This window comes from Cryptomeria japonica, chromosome 1, assembly GCF_030272615.1.
Source record: "Cryptomeria japonica chromosome 1, Sugi_1.0, whole genome shotgun sequence".
Lineage (NCBI taxonomy): Eukaryota > Viridiplantae > Streptophyta > Pinopsida > Cupressales > Cupressaceae > Cryptomeria > Cryptomeria japonica.
The window spans coordinates 585307921-585318488 of NC_081405.1; positions in this window are offsets into that span (position 1 = coordinate 585307921).

Sequence of the window (10568 nt, forward strand, 5' to 3'; positions counted from 1 at the left end):
GTTAGATGATTTGATTAGACATTTAAATGCTTTACTTTAGAAGAATAACCAAGAAATGTTCCTTCCTCGCTTTTCTGATCAAACTTTCCATTTCTATCATCTTTGTGAACATAACATCTACTTCCAAAGATTTTAAAATAACTTACATTAGGTTTCCTGTCATACCAGATTTCATATGGTGTCTTCATAGTTCCTTTCTTTAGTTGTACTCAATTCAAGGTGTAAACTGCAGTGCTGATTGCTTCTCTCCAAAATGTTTGAGGTACCCTCTTTTCTATCATCGGGGTTCTGGCACAATCTACAATTGATATGTTTCTTCTCTCAACTATCCCATTTTGCTGAGGTGTTCTTGGTGTAGACATTTGCCTTTTTATACCATAATCATTGCAGAATAAGTTAAATTCATCAGAAGTGAACTCTCCTCCTCTATTAGATCTAAGACATTTTAGTTGTCTTCCTGTTTCATTTTCAACTCTTTCCTTGTACCATTTAAAAATTTGAAAAGCTTCTGATTTTTCTTTTAAAAACATAACTGACATCATCCTTGAGTAATCATCCACAAATAATATGAAATATTTATCACCATAATAACTTTGAACTTTCATGGGACCACAAAGATCAGTGTGTACTAGATCTAAAATTCCTTTTGAAGTGTTGGACTTACTTGTAAAGCTTGATCTTGCCATCTTACCCATCTAGCATCCTTGGCACATAGTATTCTCAAGTTTTTCTAAGCTTGTTAGACCTCTTACTCAATGCTTCTTACTTATTTTGATCAGATTATCAAAATTTACATGACAGAACCTTTTATGCCATAACTAGGTATCTTCTATTTTTGCATATAGACATTTGTTCTGAGTTGAGTCAAGATGAAATGTATTACCTTTTGTTTGTGTCCCGATAGCAGCTAACTTTCCATGCTTGTCATGAACTTTGACAATTCCTTTCTGAAATTCTATTTGGTATTCTGTATTGTTTAGCTATGCTACACTCAACAAATTGTATTTCAAACCTTCAACCCAGTATACATCATCACATTTAGCATTGTCAAGAAGTGTGATAGAGCCTTTACCTTTTACCGAACATGGTCCATCATTACCAAATCTTACATAGCCTCCATCATAATCTTCTAATTTAACAAATTTGTTTTTATCACCTGTCATGTAATGTGAGCATCCATTGTCTATGATCCAAGAATCATTATTATTTATGTGAGATATTAGGGCTTTTTCTTCATACCTTTCTTCATCTGATCCATCTTTAATAGCCACATAAACAACTTCCTTTGTATCAGTTTCATCAGATTCATCATCATTGGATTCCCCATCAGCTACTAGGCATGTCTTTCTATCTCTCCTTCTAAAGTCTCGGTGTCCTCTGTATTGGTTGTCTTTCTGCTTGTTATCTTGGTATTCTCTCTTTTCACTAGATTCTTTGTTAGGGCAGTTAGAAGCTATATGTCCTATTTTATCAAAATTATATTCACTAGATTTATCTAGATTAATTTCAATACATCAATAAAATGCTTAACGTTAAACTATAAATTAAATAATTTGATAGATTGAATAATTCACCAACATATTTACCATTTATCTATCTCTTAAAATTCCCTCTTTCTTATAAGTTAACCTTTATTTTAAAACTATAAGTTGAACTCTTAAGTTGTTTTAAAAGAACAAATGATACATAAAACTAGGTTAGCATGGTCACAATAAGGGTGTCATCACATTATCCTCTCCCCCAAGCTCTAACTTCCTCTTGGAAGTTTTTATAATTCCAAAGTATAGAATATTTATTATCCCAACATTATTCCCAAGAAATATAACTAATTCATCCATTAACAAAGTATCATCCATAGAACATAACCATATTCATAAAGTTTAAGTTTATGCTAGGATTGTTGATACTATGGAATTAAGGAATTTGTGCCACCATCAAGGATATGCACCCTATTCTACTTCATAATAGCATTACATCTACAAGACTAGAAGGATACTTGGTTATATTTTCTTTGGGCAAGGAAAAACCTCTAACTCAATCATCTCATGTCAACACGATCAACCCCAATGCATCACTAGAGTAGGAGACAATCAACCATACTCATATTTACTAGACCCATGTCTTCTATATTTATTACACAACTTCTTCCTTCTACTCGATCACTAGATACCCTTTTTTCATCAAATGAGGGAAATAATACCATCAATCAACAATGCATAGTCCAATAGCATAAGTACTCAAGGATGAATTAGACCCTCACTCAGAATTACTTTAGTCACATCAATTCCCCTATACAAATACTCCCCCATAAAAACTTGTTTGAGATCCCCTTGGTTTGACATAACACAAATGTCACATTATATTAAACCTACTAGCAGTTCATAAAATAAAAGGGGCTAAATCAACACTGCCTCTAAATAGAAAAGCGTAAACCAAAGTTTTAATAAAAATTCATAAACAAATCTCAAAATTACAAGATCAATGAGGTAAAGAAACAAATTAATTCAATCAATATAAGGATAAGATTCTTGAGGCAAAGGACCCTACTCAAAATGTATGGCGATTGCCTAAACTATTAAATTTTAAAGTATCGTTGGTAGTATAAAAAGTCAAGTAGATAAAATAGCAAGAAATTACACTACAATAATTCCATACACATCAAATAATTGTGTGACTTCTCTTAAGCAATCAAAGTGGACACGGGGAATGGATGTGTTTCACCATACTTGCACTTGATATAAATTGCCCTTTTTCATAACATACCTATAGATGGTTCAATCCATAATAATAATTTTCTATTTTCTATAAGACAATAGGTGTAAATTTCTAGAACATAAGGTCTACTTGGTGCAAGGCATCACCTAAAATATAGGTAAAACATAATTTCCACTCCTTAATGAAGGGTTACGAGCTATAATATTATGAGCTCCTTATCTTACGTTCCTACTTTCAGATTCAAACCACTTGGATATTAACTATCTAAACATACTACCTAGGGTAATTAACTCTAACTGACACTTTCACCATAACATTATTTATATTCACTCCTTTTAAGATGAAAACAATATTGACATGGATATCAAAATATGTTGTTTATGCTAAGCTAGGAGAACAACAAGGGAGTACTAACTATTATTTCATTCAAATAAATGACTAAACTTGGTAAAAGACTCCCATTCTATGTGAAGAAATAAGTCTTATGTTATTCACAATCCTTTAGCTATTAAAGAGGTACACATGATTTATAGGAGAGGCACAAATCTTGTCACCAAGGAATCATCATGGACATGTTCTCTTCCCACACTATTCAATCAGATGGGAGTCTTAATTCAACTTGCATTCATGCATTCTTAAATGTTAAGCACAAATCAAGAGAAGTCTTGACTAGTTTAATTGGCATTGGTACATTTGGAGCAGTTTTTCGATGACCGTTCATCGGAACTCAGACAACAAAACATCAAAATTTTGATGAATTTGGTCATTGCTATTTTTTCATTGGTTATTCTGATGACGAGATTCATGTCGAGCTTCAGACAATACCACGTCAAAAATTTCTATGCACTCGTGGTATTTTTTTTAATGAGGAGACGTCAAAATTCTGACCTTGTTGCATCCTTCATCGCTGCAACCTCTACCGATGACCCTTTATATATCATCATAATCTTTGCCAATGCATTTTTACTTTTCCAGTGTCCATCGGGATAAGTCTTACTGATAGCCTCATCGTTTATCGACAAGACAAGATTTTTGCATTGCCGCTAGGTGGCATGTTTGTTTGATGAGGAGACGTCGAAATTCTGACCTTGTTGCATCCTTTTATCTCCTTAATTTTTTCCGATGACCCTTTAACATTGTAACCTTTGCTGATGCATTTTAATTTTGCTAATTTCCATTAGGATACGTCTTCCCGATAGCCTCATCGGTAAGACATCATTTCTCCATTGCTGCTAGTGTGTTTTCTGCCGATGGACAATCTTAAAGGAGATGTCAAAATTTGTTTGATTAAGATGACGGAGGAGGTTGCATCCTATGACATTTTTGTTGCAACATCATCAGTTGTCTTGTGGTGTTCATTAGAATTCTGATCTTCCCCAACCTTTAAAAAAAATAAAAATCTCGACTGCTTTTGTCTACACCGATGACCCTTTATCACCATAACCTTTGCTGGTGCATTTTAATTTTTACCAGGGTCCATCAGGATAAGTTATACCAATACCCTAATCGACTATCGACAAGACAAGATTTCTCCATTGCCTCTAGTGTGTGTTCTACTGATGGACTTAAATGGTGTATGTTATCTTGATCACATGCTTCTACTTGTCGGTGTTAGCATCGGGTTGACTTTTGCTGATTACAAAGGATTAATATCAACATCATTAATATCAATGAGCTTACAAAGGATTAAGTACGGTAGGTACTTCATTACCAGGAAGATAAAGATGAAATAGCTACAAGAATGCATGAGAATACTTATCATAAGGAATCATAATAGTAAATGCCAAAACAATTTTGCAACCAGTACATAAAGCATTCATAAATAGTCATACAAATAGTCATATTGTTGTTTACAAATACTATCAAAGGAGGATATTATAAAGATAGAGGCCTAGAACTTAGTATGCAGTCATGGATAATAGTGTAGGGTTAGGTATAGTCCTAGAGCTTGTTTAAAGGGAAACATGTGATAGTGCACGTGCCTAAGGAAAAATCTACAAGTAGATAATGATTAACAATCTACAAGTAGATAATGATATTGAGTAGGAAAAATCTACAAGTAGATAATGATAGTGAGTAGCAAGACTATCAAGAACAATATACATTCCCCCATCCCGAGGCCCTATCTGAAATAATGGGGGCAGCGGCAATGAACTGCTTTATCTTCCAAGGGTTCTAGCCATTTATCAATAGGGGGTCTGGTCGGGTGTTCATAGGGCCCCTACTATTCTATGGTAGGGTGGGGGGGCCCTACTATTCTTAGCCAGGGGCCTACGAGGTAGATTATTTGGAGGTCCCCTGCATGGGGGGTGCCCCATTAGAATAGTAGGGCACCCGGGTGTGCATGCATAGGGCCCCTACCATTCTAAGGATACACAGCTCAAGTAGATAATGATTAACAAAGAAAGCACTTACAAAGATATATCTAGTCATAAAAGATAATCATCTAAGTTGAAGACATGAGAAAATTGTAGAACACAAAGTAGATAGTTCTATCATAAGGCGTACACTCCATTTCAAGGCCCCAAAATTAAGGGAAATACAAGGAGATTCCATCAATGCTAATTGTAGTCCATACAAGCCTTGTCGCAAAGCAAATCAAAGATAAAGTACAGTCATACAAAGATAAGAAGATCAAGTCTATCAAAGAAAAAAAAGAGCTCAAAGGCATTCAAAGATGTAATAGTCATAAGGCATGCATAGAGGCTCAGTACAATGGTGATACAGTGTTGTAAACTAGTAATGAGGAGTGAAAAATAAGGATTGTGATAGAAATTAGGTTCTAAATACAGAGGCACATGATAGTAAGTTTGAGATTAGACAATGCAACATGGAGATATGATCACCTTCTATGAGAAATTAATGTGCAGTCATGATAGTTTTTTTTAGTAGATTGGACTACCATAAATATGCACATGGAAATGACTACAGGGTGGGAGTTTCAATTAAGTGAACTTCAAGTTAGAATGCAATTTCTTAGTATCATTCATTAGTTCAGGCATTAGTTTTTAGAGAAAATGTGGATTTCTAAGTTCATCATCAGTTTGATGCCTAAAAAGGTGGAGTTTTGAGGATAATTTCATCAGTTCTACATCAGTTAGAAGCCCCTCATAGGTCATACATGAGATAATATGGCTTTTAAATAATTTAATAGCTAAGTTACCGATTCGGGTATGGATTCACAAAATCGACAAAAAAAATCCTTGGGTATGGGTACGAGTACGTCCGTACACACACACACATATATATGACATAAAATCTACTCCAATGATATAAAAGTAGCTGAGAGAAAATGTAATCTTGAATTTATTTAGTTTATGACAGACTGAAATGAAATCAAAGTAAACACTCATACAATGAATTGCATAGATGCAGAAACTGATTTGATTAATGACGCTCAATTAGGTCTTGAAACCCTCAAAAAAATATTGATAATATCAGATATAGTCATCAAGATAGTAGGACAACAAAATATAGTGATAAATAATGCCACTATAACTATTGGAAGATCTCAGAGCTAATTGCTAATCAATATGATAACCAGTTGACCAATAAGAAATCACTAATAGCAGTTTCACATCCTTATGACAATATGAAGAAATCAATAGAAATATAAATAAAGATCAGATTGCACAAATGATGACAGGTTGTGTATTTATGACATTGTAGTTTGAATAGAAGTTTCGGTCAGATCAAACCCCTTACAAAAGGATGCAATGCATATGCGATAGCAATTTAAATTGTACACTTTGCAGCCATCACCACTTTATAAATTTGCCCCAAAACTAGGCACAACAGATGATGAATAATCACTGGGGACCCAACCACATAAGAAGGACCTTGGAGGAATCCAAGGGGAATCAGGCTCAGACCAGGACCTAGGAAAAATCAGAATCAGGATCTAGTAGGTTTAGTGAAGAATCAGTAACTTAGTTTAATAGTCAGTTTCTAGTAGTTCCACCTCCTTTTATGCATGCTCTTTCTTCATATTCGACCCAAAATAAACTCAAAATGAATAATGAATGAACAAAATGAGGCAGTGTGTCTATTCAAAACAAAATGAACAAAGGTTAAGGAATGAACAAAGGAAGTGTGTCTATTCACGAACAAAATAAACTCACAAAACCAATGAGGCATGCATTCACTTGTAATGGGAATTGTCTCGTAGAAGCATGTTCACAACCTACAAACAAGATTCTTAGAATCAATAAGATTAACAATGGAGAATAATGAAACATTGAAAAGTGTGTTACCATATTGAGCTTCTCTTTGTTTCAAGAATAGTTTAATATTCTCTACTTAATAGGACCAACCACACGAAGGTGAAAACTCATTTGGCCCCTCCACCCCTAATATCACTCTGAATTCCTTGTTAATGTCTAACATTCTTTTATCTATTAATGACACATAACACTCATTTATTATCATGTAACATTCATTAACACATAACATTCATCAACATTCATTAACACATATCATTCATTAACATTCATTAACAAGTAACATTCATCAACATTCATTAACACATAATTAAATTCATTAACACATAAAATCTAGTTGTTAACATATAATAAGATTACAATCATTTTTTCTTTCTTTTTTTTTGAAGCTTGAAGGTAAAGACTAAGTGGACGATCGTTGTCTTCATCATTTGTCCCCTCTTCAGTTATTCTTCCCTATGCTCATGATCTAGTTAATGTATTTCTAGTCCTGTACTCATGATGAGGATGCATATGCAAAGGGGGGTCCACTGTAATAACAAAGAAATGGGTTAAATTCATGAGTTTTATTATTATTGTTACAAGTATTTCATTAATTAAAAGAAAATTACAGGGGTGCTCTTTACCTGATGGGGCCACATCATCTTCTTGTCATTTTGTCTAGCTTCATCCTCAACATCTTGAACACCCTCAAAATCCTCTGGAGTTGAAACATGAAAGGTTACATTAATCAATACACCAATTACAATTAAATTTGTTTAAAGGAATAGCAGTTGTCCTCTTTACCTAGTGGGGCCCAATCATGTTCCTGATGGTGTCTACTTGGATCATGCTCAACTTTCTCACCATGGTATATATTCTCTAAAATAAAATGAGGCCTAGCCAACACTCTATCTATCTCCATCTCCTATGGGTGGCATGCTTCTACTAGGTCATCATGAATAAATTATGTAATGACATTAGAATTTAAAACACAATGAATTAATTATGTGACTATATATATAAGTGAAATAGATTTCTATCAAGAAATCAATATCAAATAGATAATATTCTAATTGTATACCAACACATTTCATTCATTCATTGATCATCATCATCATCATCATCATCATCATCTTGTTCTTCTTCATGAAAATTTACATAAGGAACATCATCAACTAACTATCGATCGTGACCATCATCTTCTACTTCTTTGGTATATTCTTCTTCCATCATATTATACTTTACTGGCCTTCATCTTGGATCATGTCTAACAACAAATGACCAACCCAATTTATGAGGAACCTCTGAGTAAAATACCTGCTCACATTAGCTTCGAAGAACATAGGGCTCATTTCTAGCTCGCTAAAATGACCTTGTATTAAACATTGTAAATACATTATCATGTTCAATAATAGTTCTGTCAGGATCATTTTCATTCAATCGTAGCCTATACCATTGGATGATCAAAATAACTAATTTGAAGGACATAAATTCACACTCAAGTATATCATCCAAAATCCCATAGTAGCGATTTTGTGTGACTTGAGGATGCATGCCTCTTCTAGATGAAACATTAGTCACCTGAAATACTGCACTTATTTGAGAATCACAAGTTTTTTTCGTGTCATCCAACTTTTTGATGCAAAATTTATGACCATTCCACCACATAGCCTTGTGGTGTTTCAACTGTAAAATGTCAAACATGTATAATATGTACATCATTACAATTGGAAGAAAATTAAATAATATGGGTGATTAATATATTTATACGTATATGTTTATCTCTTAAACCATGTGCAAAATCAATTTCTCTTTGTGTAACATTGTATCTCCATTATGGTGAGCTTCTTTAACCAATTAAGCCACACCTTCCCATGTTAATGTGCAACCAAATTATTGACATCATTGAATCCATACCTTCATCCAATCAAGATTGTTTGCAACACACAAATGTAGTGCATCCCACTCTCAACCAACTATATAAAAAATAACTAGAAATTTACAACTGAAGTATATTGAAGATTACGAATAAATTAACTGCAATATCAAATAATTACCTCTCACTTTTCTCATTGTACCTTTCCCCATAGGGTTCTCTCTTTCTAATTTGTTAATGGAGTTGGGATCCAAAATATGATCTACATGGATCTTTGCCACAAAGTTAGGAAGGTATTAAGTAATATACACCATAGTTTGGTATACCATATATCCCTCCACCATACAACCCTCGGGATGTGCTCTTTGTTGAACCAAAGACTTCAAAAATCTTAAGTGCCTCTAAACCATCCAAATTGACCTTGTGTGTACAGGTCCACACAATTCAATCTCCTCAACTTGGTTTATGTGGTAGTATTCTTGTGCATTGAAAAAATTTGAGGGTAGACACTTTTGCATTTCACATAATACATGAGGAATTTTTCTCTTCCAATATTTTATATATTCTTTATGTATTTCTTTAGATGACAACCACCTACAAGAGATTCAAGATGCAAATATATTAATGAGACTTTACAAAATAATATACAATATATTACATAACAAGTAATATCACTACAAATTGAACAAATATCACTACTTACCTCATGTATTTTCCAAGATCATATATAACTTGCTTGAAATTATTGTCGAAGTGTCTAGGAGAGATAGAGGTAGAGCGTACTGCAACAATTATAAAATGATCTTTTTCATTGTTTTCTAACATAATACAATGAAAAGTACATGCAATATACAAATATATAGTAGATACACAAGAACAAAAATTACCTTAATGAAGGTATGCCAATCATGCGTTTTCATCCCTGACCCAAATTCACTTTTCTTTGTTATGATATTGTTTATGTTTCCTGTAAATCCTATCGGAAATCAAATTTTTCATATGACTTCTTTTATAGAATTGCTTTGTTTCTCCGTTAATCACCAAGGAAGGGCACTTATTTTAATCTGGTCTATATCACTATTGATTGAATGACATTTTTCATTGCATGATTGGATTCCTGCATGTCACTACCAATTTTGATAATTTTTTCTTTGTCATGCCTTCCATCCAATATTTTCCATAATGTCTCTATTATATTCTTTCCAATATGTATAGTATCAAACAAATGCACAATTTGTAGCTTCTTGTAGTAGGGCAACCTACTAAATTGTCTGGGATAACTCTTTAGTCCCTTTGGAAGGTGGTCATTAATACCTTGACCACCTTCACAAGGCATATAATATATTAAAAAAGTTAACAATGACGATCAACATCAATTACATCATCAGTAAAAAAAACACAATATAAAAATACAAATTCCAAGCATAAACCATTAGATGGAATGACATTACCTTGACGATTAATTCTATTATATTCCAACTTCCATAGGTGAGGTGTCATTCTTCATGGCTTTGATGTAGTCTCTTCTTTCCCATTGAAAAGATGTTTTTTCAATATTTCGATACTTATGATTTTTCTGGAGGAAGTGCCTATACTCATGAAACACCTGTTTTCCTAAACTTTTTGAATAACGAGATTTCATCTTTGGACCACAAACCAGACATGCAAATTTTCCCTTTTTTTTTAAGACCTACAAGATCATGTATAATTGGATTAAATATGATAATTTTTTATATTTATAATTATGCGCAAGTTGATCATTATAAAATACCAGA